Raw genomic sequence first — 14706 nt, 5'->3', positions numbered from 1 at the left:
TTCTATCTTCTATAGAACTGTGATTTTTTTCCCCCTTCCATTTACAGGGGAGTAGAAACAACAGATGACCCATTACCCTACTCAGATTGGCCAAAGTGGCTGAGTTTAAGCCCAGCTCCTCGGGGTGGGGGGGCGGGGGCACTCAGCAGTGGGGGCCCTCCAGTGTCCATCTCATTGGACCTCTGACCCCCATTCAAAACGTCCTGTTAGAGTTACATGACACCGTGTGGGCAAGAGGGCAGACACATCAACATTCCAACCTGGAAACTTAGAGTCCCCTCCCCTAACTACCCATGTAGGTGAACTAAGCTACTTCACCAAATTCACTAATCCATTTCTATAATTTCCACCTCTGGAGTTAGATAGCATCAAAAATGGTGGCCAGGGCTTCCCTGGTGGCGCAGTGGTTGAGAGTCCGCCTGCCGATGCAGGGGACACGGGTTCGTGCCCCGGTCCGGGAAGATTCCCCCATGCCGCGGAGCGGCTGGGGCCGTGAGCCATGGCCGCTGAGCCTGCGCGTCTGGAGCCTGTGCTCCGCAACGGGAGGGGCCACAACAGTGAGAGGCCCGCGTAAAAAAAAAAATGGTGGCCATATGGCAACTCAGGCAGGACTTTGCAGGATGTGTATACCAATGACTTTCAGCACTGCAGGCCCAGAAATGCTTTCTTCCAGTGTTTCCAGAACTGACCTGAGTCTTAGGGATTGACTCACACTAACCAAATTCACAAGAACAGACGTCATACATCAATGTATTAATCATAGGGAGGGATGGTATCAAAGGTCCAAGTGGGCTCCCATGCTTCATTCTCATGAACCCAAAACCTCCTGGGGAAAATGTCCAAGCAGAAACCCAGCCATGAAGGCCTAAGACAGCAAGGCTACGTGGGAAAAGGGGAAGGGATCATGCTCCAGACCATGAGTTCCAAGACTCCAAAAGCAAGGAGTGGAGAGTTGATGTTTTAGAGTCCCTCCCAACTGGGTGACTCTCAGTTGACCACGCCTCTACCCCTCTTGGGAATAATTCACTTGAAACTTTCTTCCCATTGGGTACCTGAGAAGTTTAGTGTGCATGGATGATACCAGAGAAAAGGACTTGGGCACAAAGGATAATTCTCACAGCTCAAGGCTGCAAACAGGTAGTTCAGTGACATATGGTCCACAGACATGTTTGTGAAGTGTGCAACGTTTTCAGATTTTTTAAATTAGTTGCCAACTTTTAAAAGTTGGGTGATTTCTCATCAAAATTCAAATTTTAAGTTTCTCTTGGAGGCTGACACATGCCTACAAAACAATAATAATTAGGGTCGACAACTTTACTTTGGGGTTTGCAGCTCTCTGCCGTCATTTTCAGACAATCTCTCAAGGTATAGAATTTCTCACTACATATGGCTATAAAGCGTTATATGCTGTTTCATACACTAGTGTTATTCTTAGACTGCAGTCTTATTTCAAAGGAATAAATATACACACATACATCTACACTATAATTCATCTAGGGGCAAAAACATAGATCATCTGGGAAAATTAAAGGTAACTTTTTTAACTGATCATTTAATATGTCCCAGGTACTAGAAATTCTTGATAAGTTCTTTTATTTAATCTTCACAACACTATTACAAGGTAGGTATTACTCTAATTTTACAACTAAACTTACAGTTGAGGCTTGGAGAAGTAAGATGATTTCATCAAGGTCATAGACAACGGGTAAGTGGTAGAGCTGGGCTACCCCAGAGCCACTGCCTGATTTTATATTCTATTAAAGATTATGAGTTGCCATTGGTAACAGACATTAGTTGGCTGTCTTCTCAGTACCCACTGGTCATGAGGATCACTGTGGTTCAGGGGAAGCTGATTGCTCCCAGCTTCAGGGATGGGACACACAAATGGGCCAAGCTAACTGATCCCCTTCATCACAGTGATTGTTTCAGAGGTAGACATGGGAACAAAGGTAAGTCAGAAAAAAATCTAAGGACTTTTGCTAGAAATTCTGAGGCAAGGACACTCTCTTTTTCTGTTCTGTGTAAATAAGGAAGCACATGGTCCCAGCCATTGCTGATCACCATCTTGGGATACGTTAAGGATATATGGATGATGAAGCTGATGCCTCAGGCAGAAGAGCAGAAAGGAAGGGCAAGAAACGGGGTCCTGATCACATTGTACGGGCCCTACAATAGAGCTTTGCTAATGCCGACATCACTCACGGACGGTTGATTTATAAGCTTCCCTTTTCTGCATTAGCCAGGGTAATAAGATTTTCCACTGTTTCCAAGTGAAAGATACCTCACAGATACAGAATTGTGTCTAAGCAATGAAGCAACCCTTCTAAAGAGACCTTCCAATGCTTGGACATACATAAATGACACTGTCCATAAACAGCTGGTGTGCTCACTTCCCTACCTCGACCCCCAACACTCCCTCCCTCCCTCCCTCCCTCTCTCCCCCCACCCCTCTCTCAGAGTAGCTGACATAAAACCTAGCTTTGCCCCAGAATTTCAAACTTTATTCATTCCCTTTTTCTATGTCTCCTTCCTCTCTCCAACATTCTTCAGAATAGCTATGCTGTTTTTTTTGTTTTGATCGAGCTGGTAGGGTGCTGGGGCGGATACGAAGGAAAAGGAGATAAGTGGATGCCACATACACAAGGTGGCTATCGGATCAAAAGGGCTGGCAACACATGACCCAATCCACCCAAAAAAAAAGGCTACACAAAGTTGCTCTTAACTGTTCCTTTAATGAGACTGAACAGTGTAAGACAAGTGTCAGAAGGGAAATAACTATGCCCAAAATCATCTTGTTCTCTAGGTAAGAGTGTCATTTGAGAAAAACTCAACCCTATTTTCATAACTCCCTGAAATCACAGGCAAAAGTTAACGTGCATCTCTGGGATAATTTTACTCCAGAGGGGACTGTGTCACCAAAAATACTACAAACCTCGGGACTCTAACACGAGGAAGTTAAAAGGATGGCTAAAGTATTTTTATCCTTTTATACTTATTTTATTCCATAGTATGATTTTATGGGAATTCAAAAATCAAGAATTGTTCACTTTTATTCGTGGTTTATTACACATATTTTTCCTCCACCTTTTAAAAAGTTTAGTAGTTACAAAAACAATCCTGCCAGGCTTCCCTGGTGGCACAGTGGTTAACAATCCGCCTGCCAATGCAGGAGACAAGGGTTCGGGCCCTGCTCAGGGAAGATCCCACATGCCGCGGAGCAACTAAGCCCGTGCGCCACAACTACTCAGCCTGCGCTCTAGAGCCCGTGAGCCACAACTACTGAAGCCCGCGCGCCTAGAGTCCATGCTCCACAACAAGAGAAGCCACCCAATGAGAAGCCCGAGCACCGCAACAAAGAGTAGCCGACGCTCTCCGCAGCTAGGGAAAGCCCGCGCGCAGCAACAAAGACCCAAGGCAGCCAAAAATAAACATAAATAAATAAATTAAATTAAATGTCTAGTTCATATTAAAAAAAACCACAGGGGGCTTCCCTGGTGGCGCAGTGGTTGGGAGTCCTCCTGCCGATGAGGGGGACGCGGGTTCGTGACCCGGTCCGGGAGGATCCCGCGTGCCGCGGAGCGGCTGGGCCCGTGAGCCATGGCCGCTGGGCCTGCGCGTCCGGAGCCTGTGCTCCGCAACAGGAGAGGCCGCAACAGTGAGAGGCCCGCGTAACGCAAAAAAAAAACAAAAAACAAAAAACACAATCCTGTCCATTTAAAAAGTTGATACAATGTAATCTACCACATTTCTAACATGGAACCATTTAAGATAATGTTAAAGAAAGCTGTTTAAAATAAGTATGATCATACAGTTAAAAATTATAAAGCTACTAAAAGTGGAATGATTCCATTTCTCTACTTCCTAGACTAGGAATGCTAGACTTTTTTTTAAATAATTGTTTTCTGGTTATAAAAGTTAATATTTTGTATTTAAAAGGTGAGAAACACAAGAAACCTAAAGAAACAAGTCATTCATAAACACACCACCAGAGATAACTGTTAACATTTCAATATACATATACTGCAAGTCACTTCTTCTACATGTAAAGATAGTTTTTTACAAAAAACGGGATATTACTGTACATTGTTTTGTAATCTGTCTTTTCACTTAATATATCAAGCATTTTCCCATACACAAAGGGAACTGTTTATCTGCTTACATTTTTCTGAAGGCATACTCTGACAGTTTTGAGTATAATTTGTCAGATCCATTGTCTTACAATTACATGACACTTCCCATTATACAATGGGAAGAATGTGTATTATTAGAAATGTGTATTATTAGAAAAAGAGCAATTAGACCAATAAGTTATATTATCTTCACACTGTTCTACCATATTAAGGAAGCCACTTCCATGTTAGCACCAGTTTTGACCCCTTCATCCTACATGGCTATTTTAATTATCAAGCTTACAGACAGCTGGGAACTATTATCTACCTTCCACTCATGGTTGTTATTAATTCCAAAGGCTCCTTAAACATTGTAGTTCTAAGAGAAATCAATCACTGTTTAGGGTAAGTGACACGGGAAATACAGATTACAGAGCTTTCAGTATTATAGATCATAATAATTTTACCTTTCTTAGATTGAAAACATGAGCATTTAATAAGTTTTCCCTTAGAGAGAGTTTATAGCTAGAGTAGAAAAGAGTGAATATTTAGCCTAGGTCTTTATCCAGCTGAGCCTTTACACTGAAAACACATTTATCGGTTACACCCAGCATTCATCTAACACATCTGCCACACCCCACAAAAGAGAACTTGGCTCTTCATTTATCTTCTTCCATAGTATTTTTGTGGTAAATGCCAAACCAATGTCTAGCTAGATATAAGAAAGGCAGAACAAACTCTATGACATGAAAAGATGATTAAGTGGCATGTTCTAGCCCCGAAAGTTGTCACTGTGAGTGCTTTAAACCTTTGCCAAAAAAATACATGAGAGTGCCACTGTCACATAAAATGCAATACATCTAAAATTAAACTTCTCTCCCTTTCTCCCAAACCATTACTACATCCAATGGCCCCATTTCCAATGATCACTTTTATCACAGGCTCCAACGATAGAAACCTGGGGTTACATTTGCTTCTTCCAAACCTTCTCTCTCCCTCTTTTAGCTAAAGTGCGTCAACCCATCTCTAACCTCTAGTTGTGCCCCTGCAGTATTACTCAGGCTTTCTTCTTTCATGCAAATTCCCACTGCTGCCTCCAATCCCAGCCCTTATTATTTCCTCCTGGACTACTGCAGCAGCTTCTGACGTGGTTTCTCCTCCAATCAAATACAGCCAACATTCCTCCTCCGGGCTTAACTCCCCAAAGTCTATTTCATCATTTCATTCTTCAGTTCTAATATCTCCATGATTCCCTATTATCCTCTCCGACAAGCTCAGGTTCCCCACCTAGTTTTCAGAGGTCTTCTTAACATGGCCTGGAGCTGTTTTTGCAGCCTGATTTGCTGCAGTCCCTCCAAGACTCTTTTCCACAGGAAACCCTCCTTCCTTGTCTGTACTTCCCCTGCCATCCTGCAAGGCCAAGTTCAAGTGCAATCTTCTTCAGGAATCTTTCTCACCTACTCATATCTTTCCCCTCTTTAAACACCCATTTAAATGTCTGTAGTGGATTTAAATTTTTGCTCCACAGTTCTGGAGAAAAGAAATGTCAGGTTGAATCTGACTGGGAGCCCCTCACCCCACAGGTTTGGTGAGAAACTGAGTCTTGGTTTTTGCTTTGGGAGTCTCCCCTTCTTGGGATCCAGAGGGCTGATATGGTGCTCGGTCCAACATAGATCCTACTCTGAAGCTTGACCTCCAAGTCAGTGTGTCCAAGCCCAGGGCACAGGGGCTCTTTCACCTCAGATAGCAAGGTCACAGCTCTCACAGCCCTGATATCCCTTTGCAACTCTATCAGGAGGCCTATCACTTCTCATGGGGAGTTACGTGGGAATGGGACAACTGGTCCTTGATACTGGTGGGACATGCTATATAAGCCATCTGTCCCATGGCTTATCACTTTGGGAAAATTCCTTCGCAATCTTACCACTGCTCCCAGCCTCCCTCCCTCTCAGCTTCAGGACCCTTCTCCGTCATGGACAAATCAGCTCTCAGCTGAACTGCCCTTCGTTTAAATCTGCATTACAGCACATATCATATGGTTTGCATTATAGTCTAAGAGACAGTAACACATACTGTTAAGCGCAGAAGCCTCAGGAGCAAACAGGAATGGAGTAATATGACCTCAGGGAGGTATTCAACTGCCCAAAGCCTCAGTTTACCTATCTAGAAAACCTTCATAGGAATGACACAAGGATTGCATCAGGCCAGAATAGAAGTCCTAGTAGCAACGACTTACATTTATGCAGCACTGTGTGCAAGCACTACTCCAAGTGCTTTACCTACATTAACACATTCAATCCCCACAACACTTTATGGATAAGTAAACAGGCATAGAAGGGAGGGAGTAAGTAGTCCAAGATCACATAGGAAGTAAGCAGCAGAGGTAGGAATTCAACCCAAGCAGTGTGGCCCAGAATCTATGCCTTTAACCGTTATACCATATTGCTTCTAATAAGCAATTGCTTTAAATGGTAGCTATTACGGCTATTGATAAACTACCTGATTCTTTTTTTTGGGGGGGGGGGGCGGGGGTTCGCGGGCCTCTCACTGTTGTGGCCTCTCCCGTTGCGGAGCACAGGCTCCGGATGCACAGGCTCAGCGGCTAGGCCGTGGGATCTTCCCAGACCGGGGCACGAACCCGTGTCCCCTGCATGGGCAGGTGAACTCTCAACCACTACGCCACCAGGGAAGCCCAAACTACCTGATTCTTAATATATCTGCCTCCTTATGTAAATTGCAAGCTCCTTGAGGACAGTAAACAGGCTGACTCATCCATAACAGCTGTTAGGGGCTGGCTCTGGAGGCTCACTGCAGGGGTTAGAAGCCTACCTCCCACGGTCACTAGCTAACTCTAAAATCTTGGACAGATTGCTTAACTTTTTAGAATGGCTGTAAGTATTAAATTATTTCCGACTTAGAAAGTACTTAGAAAAGTGAATGGCAGCTGTGACAATGACATACTGATATAGTTCATTATTTGATACGAGATGTGATTTACCATCTGTCTTTCCAGGATCCAGAAGAGTGCCAGAGTTCTCAACAAATATTTGCTAATCACCAACTCACCCACATTGTTTGTCTTGCTTCATGTGGGGTTCATCCTGTTTCTAAAATTACTCCTTAAAGAAAGGGCTACACCTTCAAGATAGTATCAGCAGTAATAATAGCAGCTAACTTCCACCATAGACTTATATGCACCAGGGACTGTTCTGATTGTTTTTGTGTTTAATCATTTAATCCTCACAACGGCCCAATGTGGTCGATATTATTATCTTTACTTTTTGTGTGAGGAAACCAAAGCACAGAAAGGTTAATTCACCCAATGTCACATTAACACACAGCCCATATGTGGCAGAGTCTATATACTTAACACTTTGTTGTCCCTTTTGTAACTTTTTTCATATTCCACAGGATATTTAGTAGAATTCAGTATATATAAAAGTACCGGACTTCCCTGGTGGCACAGTGGTTAAGAATCCACCTGCCAATGCAGGGGACACGGGTTCGAACCCTGGTCCGCGAAGATCCCCCATGCCACGGAGCAACTAAGCCCGTGCGCCACAGCTATTGAGCCTGTGCTCTAAGCCTGTGCGCCACAACTACTGAAGCCCAAGAGCCTAGAGCCCGTGCTCCACAACGAGGGAAGCCACCGCAATGAGAAGCCCGCGCACCACAACAAAGAGTAGCCCCCGCTCGCCGCAACTAGAGAAAGCCCAGGCGCAGTAACGAAGACCCAACGCAGCCAAAAATAATTAATTAATTAATTAAGAAACAAACAAACAAAAGTACCAAAAGCACTGTTGCTTGAAAAATGTTCACTCGAAATAGCATGAATAGTAGAGAGTATTTTTTAAATGTTTGAAGTGTCTATCTAAGAAGTCATAATACTTAAAAGCCAAAGTTTCTCTTAATAGCAAATAGACTTAGTCTTTGAAAATGAGCACATCAGTTAAGCTGAATCACGAAGATGAGGTACAAGTTTTCCAGCTGTGAATGACTCAATGGAATCGGACGTACTTCACATACTGAACATCCTATTCTGATGGGCACATAGCACAGAAATGAGGTCTCTAAAAGAAGACATAGCCCAGAGATCTGTAACAAAATCTAACCCCAAAACAAAGACTATCGATGCTTTAGGAGGCCAACATTCTTTCAACTCTCTTTCTGTTTTCAAAACACTTTACTGATACATTTCATACCTCCTTCCACAAACCTCTTTCCATAAAGTGGAACAATTACAAATTAAAGAAATTCTCCAGGATAAGTTAAGTAGAGACTCATCTAAATAAAATTGAATCAAGGCCTCATAACATTTAATAATTAAAAGGCCTCGTAAGAAAACAAACCAGTTGAACTAGTCTGATCCTTCAGCCAGTTAAATGGAAGAATGAATTTTCACAGCCCTGGGAAAATCTAGGTTTACAGGGCAAACTCTGAAGGGTTGAGCTCATTGTGGAGACATGTTCCTTTTCACTGGCTAAAGAGAAAAGGAAGTGAGCCATGCCCTAAAAAAATTACCACTAGAGACATTCCAGCCGATACTTGATAAGAACTGGGAAGGCTGCCATCAACTCATGGCTAGAAGATGGAAAATTTGGATTGGAATGCAGCTGACCAGGAGAAACCATGTTAGGTATGAATAAGATTTCCCATTAAATTACAAGTTTTCAACAAGGGGGTCATTTAAACCAGACGCTTTCAAATGTTTTTGTTTTCTGTGTTTTTTTTTGCTGTGACACAGTGAGAAATATATATAATACATTATATCACGACATATATTATATATCTGAGACACCCATATGCATACACGGAAACATTGAAACTGAAACAATGCTTACCCTTACTAGGCACAAAGCACTATGAAATTTTCAGTTCTATTCTACTTTGTGCTCCGAACACACTAGTTGAGACCTACTGGCTGAAAAACAGCTATTTAAACCAGCAGAGGAGATTCTGAGGGTATGTTTTATAATAGCGTTTATTCCTCCCTCAGAGTCCCATAGCCAACTTAGGAAAGCTGCGATGGCGCGTCTGCTCTTGGGACAAGTGACTTGTTCCTTGAGTGCTTGGGTAAAGGCCACCCAGAAGCTGGCTCTTCCAAGTCCAGCCATTCCTCACTGTGCGGACTCCTCTTTCTATCCCTTGAATGCTGGGGTTCCCCCAGGGCTCTGTTTTTGGCCTTTTTCTCTTATTACTCTGAGTAACTTGATCTACTTCCATGGCTTCAAGTTACTCAGAAATCCCATTCCCTAGGCCCCAATTCTAAATGCCCATCTACATCTACCGTATTTCCAACTGAACTGTCCCACAGATCTCAAACTTAAGGCCCAAAATTGTACTGTAAGTACAATCTCTCTTCCCTGTCTCCTCACCCAAATCTTTCTTTTCCAGTTTTCCTCCTCTCAAGGAATAGCACCACACACAATCCACAAATCTGTGGATCATCATTTGCAACTTCTTTTCCTATACCTCAACATCCAATGCGTTACCAATTTTACCTTCTTAATATTCAGTGGTATGCAGGTAAATGTTTCCTTTCCAGGTTTAAAAAAAAAAAGCCCTGACTTGCAGCACTTCTCTATTTCTGTGACGCAAATACCACACCAGAGCCAATTTCAAGCAACCGACTTGATGCCACTGAACATGGAATTGAAAAGAGATGGGCACTAATGGCTCCAGCACACCACCATCTAATCCTCAGAACCATTTCTTATCTCCGTGCCTACTGGCACTGTCTCCGGATTTCATCTTGCTTCTCCTCAACACAATAGAGTCTTTATTGACTTCCTGACCTTTTACTCATACCCTACCTCTCTGACATGGTCTCCAAAATACCTCTCTAAAATCCAGGTCTCATTATGCTTCTCCCCTGCCTAAACCCCTTCAGTGGTTCTCCACTGTCCACTCTTTATCTATATACATAAGGCCCTTGATAATTTGGTGCCCACTGACTCTTGGGCTTTGTCTCTTGCCACACCACAACCTATAACCTCTATTCCAGTCACACCCACATACATCATATTCTAAGATATATGATACTGCTTCATGCTTCTGCACCTTTGTTTATTTTATTCCTACTCCCTAGGACAACCTTCCCTGATTCGTTCCTTGAGTAAGCCTCTTAGGATTCAGCTCAAACTCCTTCTCCAGGAAGCTTTTCCTAAACTCCTTGGTTGGTTTGCTGTATCCCACTTTTAGACCTCCAGTACATTCTATCACCTCTAACACCCTTTATTGAAATTTTTTCATATCCATCTCTTCTCACTAGACATGAGTTTTGTTTTTTTTTCTTTTCTTCTTCTTTTTTTTTTTTTTTTAGCTCTGTTGGGTCTTTGCTGCTGCGCGGGCTTTCTCTAGTTGCAGCGAGCGGGGGCTACTCTTCGTTGCAGTGTGCAGGCTTCTCATTGTGGTGGCTTCTCTTGCTGCAGAGCATGGACCTCAGTAGTTGTGGCACGCGGGCTTCAGTAGTTGTGGCTTGCAGGCTCTAGAGGGCAAGCTCAGTAGTTGTGGCACACAGGCTTAGTTGCTCCGCGGCATGTGGGATCTTCCCGGACCAGGGATTGAACCCGTGTCCCCTGCACTGGCAGGCGGACTCTTAACCACTGTGCCACCAGGGAAGTCCCTAGACATGCAGTTCTTGAAGGCAAGAACTGGATCTTATTTATGGAATACCAAGTATGTAGTATGGTGATGGGACACAGTAGTTTCTTGGTGAACAGTGACTCTTATCCCAACAACTAGCACCCTAAGACCAGTATATACTAATTACTCAAATATTCATTGAACGAAAACATATTGGTAAGTTCTTGCCATCTGCCCAAGGCCAAAAGACTGCTAAGACACCCAACGTATACCTTCTGTTTTGTCAGGAAGTCCAAGATCTACTGCCATAGTCATAGAACTTGCAGTATATTTTCTTTTTTTGCTTCTTGGCCTCTGTATTAGTTTCCTGGGGCTGCCATAACAAAGGACCACATGGCTTAAACAACAAAAACTTATTTTCCTACAGTTATGGGGGCTAGACGTCTGTTACCAGGGTTACTTTCTTCTGAGGGCTCTCTCCTTGGCTTGCAGTTGGCTGTCTTCATGTTCACAAGGCATTCGCCTCCTACATGTCTCCATGTCCAATTTTTCTCTTCTTGTAAATACATCAGTCATATTGGACTAGGGGGCCACCCTAATGACCTCATTTTAACTTAGTTACCTCTTTGAAGATCCTATCTCCAAATATTGTCACATTTTGAGGTACTGGAGATTAGAACTTCAACATACAAATTTTAGGGGGACACAATTCAGTCCATAACAGCTTCCTACTAGACTGTGAGCTTCTCAAGAGGCAGGAGCTATAACTTAGTCTTTTTTTCTTAGTATCTGCTAGGCATAGCAGAGTACCTGGAACACAGCAAATTCTCAAATTATTTGTGGGATACATAAATGAAGGACCTTCAAGGAGTGTAGTCCCAATCTATGGAGTGAGGTCCCTTCCAAATTTGGTGGCCAGCACCAAGAAGAATATGGCTTTAGCCTTTCCCTGAAAGAAAGTTAGATACTGTCATGGTCTCCAGATAGCCCACTGCCAAACAGCCATCTATATAGCACCCAAAACTTAGCAGAATAATAAAATCCTTAAGACTAGACACCCAAAGCCAGTTGACAATACCCTCCTCCCTCCAGACTCATTCTGATACACCAGACTGACAGCATCATGCATGGATAGAGTCAGATTCAAAGTCAAGAGAAAACAAACACTTCTCTACCTAAAGAACAAGATGTAAAATCTTAGAGAAATGGTTAAATGGACATCTGTCTTTTCCTACCCAAAAGGAAACTTCCTCCCCTTCACTGTTCTGTGTGATTTTGGTGGGCCTGTCAATTATGTAGTCTGCCTTCCCCACTATCAAGACAGACACACGACCTAATAAGTACTCCCCTCCCAGGAATTTGAATCCTAAGTGGGGTAACATGAAGACAGGAAATAACTGGAGGGAGTCAATTAAGCCAGTACCATGAAGAGTTCCTTGTTCACACATCCCTGAAACAGCCTCAGTTCCTACCTTTCCAAGACTTGATTGAACTTTCTTTGTTTCTGAGACCTACTTGATAGTCTTTCCCAAAAATGTCTTTTCCTTAAATTAGATAGTGCTTATTCTGTAGCTCTCAAAGAATCTTGACACATATAGTGGCCCCTAGAAGTGGAGTGTGGATAGTGGTGGATGTAAAATATGGAAATAAAACAGGCAGTACGGATTCCCTCATCAGCGGTTAAGAAGTTGTGTTCATCATACCTGCTATGCCAGCACAAAGCAGCCAACTACATTATTCCCTCCTATATTTTGGGACACAGTCCACATGCCTCCCCAGGCTAAATCTTTGGGAAGCTGATAGGAAAATCTCAAGATACTGGAGTGTGTGGCTACTTCTGACAGCTTTTGGTTAAGTCCAAGAAATGACTTAGGCTATCTTGGCTGAAGCTACATGAATGCAAAGAAGAGAATTCTGCCTCATGTAGACTGGCCCTTTCTCCTGGTAGGAATCCATGATGACAGAGTCAGATCATGAAGGACTTTAAATTTGAATCAATGAATCAATGAAAATGCTAGAGAAACACAGGAAGGAAGGAAACATAGCAAAAGATAAGATTGGGATGGAGAGAATGGGGCCAAGACTGGTCCCCCAAGTACCTCCTGATATATATTCCCTCCCTGGCAAAAGAGCTAAGTGCTGGAATAAGGCCACAGGGTAAGGAACAAGCTAGCATTGCCTTTATCCTAGAGTCAAAAAGATAGGCACCAAAATTAAGGGCTGAAGGGTGGGAAGAGAAGCAAGGCCTACTTCTAAGAGAAATCCCCGGACTAGGGCCCAGAGGCAAACCTTGATCTACAGAGTGAAAAATGCATATAGACCAGCAGGTGTTACATTGAGTTAAGCTGCCATTGAAACCATGGAAAATAAAAACTTGTCATTGCCCCAAAATCAATCTCCAGGTATCCTAACTCATACCACCAGAATGTGAGCTGCCTGAAATAATATACCCCCATTAGGAAAATCCTTTTCAAATTTGTCCATGGAATTCATATGAAGCAAAAGAGCAGGTTCAGCCATCGCAGACACATAAGGCAGTGAAGTACACCAACCGTCCGTACACGTATCTCAAATATTGAAGGAAAAAAATCTAATCATGGAGCAATAATAGCTAAATACAATGACCTCTGTAACATCCAAGACTATTACCAACCTAACGTCCAAGTTAAGGTGTACCAGCAACTTTCTACAAAAAAACACAGGGACCACACAATTTATATGCAGACAAGGAAAAACAGGAAGAGATCGGCTCTGGAAAACAGATTCTATGGTAGAAATAAATGTAGAAAGAAATTATATTTCTTGAGCTGTACTAAGAGAATAATTTTGATTTACAAACAGTCTAAATCAGATACTGTTTATCTCAAACTGCCTACATCCTATCAGTTTATATGCTGTGATACCTGGGAAGTTGGTTACCAAATAAAGCCATTTCAAAAGGGGCTGCTGGATAGAACTCTGCGTGATGGCCCACCTTCCTCTGTGGGAAGTGAGCTCAGATGCTGTGATGTACCATGCGGAACCACGGTATCTGCGGCAGTGGTTCCTAGAATGGTCCCTCCAGGAGCACTACTGGCATAAGGCATCCTTTTCTCACATCTTCTTGGAACTCTGTCACCCACAAACAATACCACCTGCACGGCATTTCTAGTAAATGGCACAGAATCGCTCGGAAGCAGAGAAAGTGTTTCAATTTCGTATGGCTAGGATCTGCCCCTTACTTGCTTAGGGTGGGGAAATGTAATTGCCCAGACCCACTGCATTCACTCATCATTGTCATTAACTGCCCTGAGAAAAGCCATTAGAGACAAACTATAAGGAATATTTATGTTTTGTGAGCAAAGGAAAGAACTAAGGTGGGTGGAGTCACAGATGAGCAAGGGCGGGCTGAGAATGATTCTGCTGAAGGTATTTTAACACCGATGAACACTAGGCCATCATTTGGCTTATTAAAATAGTTCTGGGTAGTGAGAGAGAAGCTGGCACATTTTCCTGTAGATGAGATAGCCCTAGGGGTTTGAACAGCAGTTGGAACACAGCTGCCATGGCTAAAACCAAGCAAGTACAGATGTCACACCAAAGTAGAAGCAATCTCATACCATTCCACACTGCCAAGTTTAAAATGCCAATGGAGGAAAAGTATTGAAGGAAGTCTTTAAAATAGACCAAATAACTACTTTAAATACCAATTCTGTGTGTAACTAAAATTTTTGCTGTTGAGGTCCATGAGTGACAGATACCACCGTTTAGAGAGCTCAGTCAAAAATCTCCCTGCTCGGCAAGATGAACGCAATACAAGGTGCTGTTCTTCAAGCTTGGAGCAAATTGAGTCACTATACATGACACTTTATAACTCCAAAATGTCTTTTTAAGAAAATGTCCTTCTAGGTAATCTTTTTCTCCTTCAATGGTTGTTTTCCTTATAAGTAGAGCTTATCTATCACTTCCTATGTTCTTAACTGATATACAAAAGCACATGGCACCATATCGCAGTACTCATTTCCCCGAGAAA

At 42.9% G+C, this 14706-nt stretch overlaps 1 protein-coding gene across 3 annotated transcripts in view; it reads right to left on the bottom strand.

The window, feature by feature from the left end:
* GIPC2 (GIPC PDZ domain containing family member 2) overlaps positions 1 to 14706 on the bottom strand; it is an 88536-nt gene that overhangs the window by 34324 nt on the left and 39506 nt on the right. The window lies entirely within an intron of this gene.

The sequence above is a fragment of the Phocoena sinus genome, chromosome 1 (genome assembly GCF_008692025.1).
Source record: "Phocoena sinus isolate mPhoSin1 chromosome 1, mPhoSin1.pri, whole genome shotgun sequence".
Lineage (NCBI taxonomy): Eukaryota > Metazoa > Chordata > Mammalia > Artiodactyla > Phocoenidae > Phocoena > Phocoena sinus.
This window is presented reverse-complemented; position numbering and strand designations above follow the sequence as displayed.